The following is an 833-nucleotide window of genomic DNA, read 5'->3' as shown; positions in this document are numbered from 1 at the left end:
TATATATATATATATATATATATGAGACAGGCTTTATTCTGTTTCCGTCTACCAAATCCACTCGCAAGGCTTTGGTCGGTCCGAGGCTATAGTTGAAGACACTTGCCCAAAGTGCCACGTAGTGGGACTGAACCCGGAACCATGTGGTTGGTAAGCAAGCTACTTTCCACACAGCCACTCCTGCACCAATACACTTCAACCACATACACTCATATACACACACATACACACGCACACATACACACACATGTATATACAGTTATAAGTAAGATCCATATATATGTACAAAATTAGGGAATGTCCCTAATTTTGGATCTCTGTTCGCATACACAGCAACTCCTGCTGCTAACAGTAAGCTATAAAACAATTTTCTCACCTTATGAAACTTCGATACGAGAAATGTTTACAATCGTCTGCGTCAATAAACTTCTATTGTTCCTGAAAGTTGTTTTTTTGTTTTATTCCTTTTACGGATGAGAGGGAAAAAAAGGGGAAGAAAGAGAGAAAAAAAAGACGGGATAGAAAAATGTGTCGGGATTAACGGAATCTTTTATTAACACTGATTGTCAAGTGATGGTAGGGGATAGACACAGAAACACACACACACGCACACACACAACACATTTACAGATATTCACATATATCATTGTGTGACCGTTTTGAAACAAGGATTTTCTACACTTGAAGAATTCTTGCTTAGGTCTGGAACCCAAGAGTGCTGATAATCCAGTATTCAGGTTGAGTGCTTCTCTGGAACAACCCTACCATTACATGCTACCAGGACCTAAGAATACATATATATATATATATATATATATATATATATATATATA

The sequence above is a fragment of the Octopus bimaculoides genome, chromosome 1, assembly GCF_001194135.2.
Source record: "Octopus bimaculoides isolate UCB-OBI-ISO-001 chromosome 1, ASM119413v2, whole genome shotgun sequence".
Lineage (NCBI taxonomy): Eukaryota > Metazoa > Mollusca > Cephalopoda > Octopoda > Octopodidae > Octopus > Octopus bimaculoides.
The sequence above is the reverse complement of the archived record's forward strand: the minus strand, read 5'-3'. Positions refer to the sequence as shown.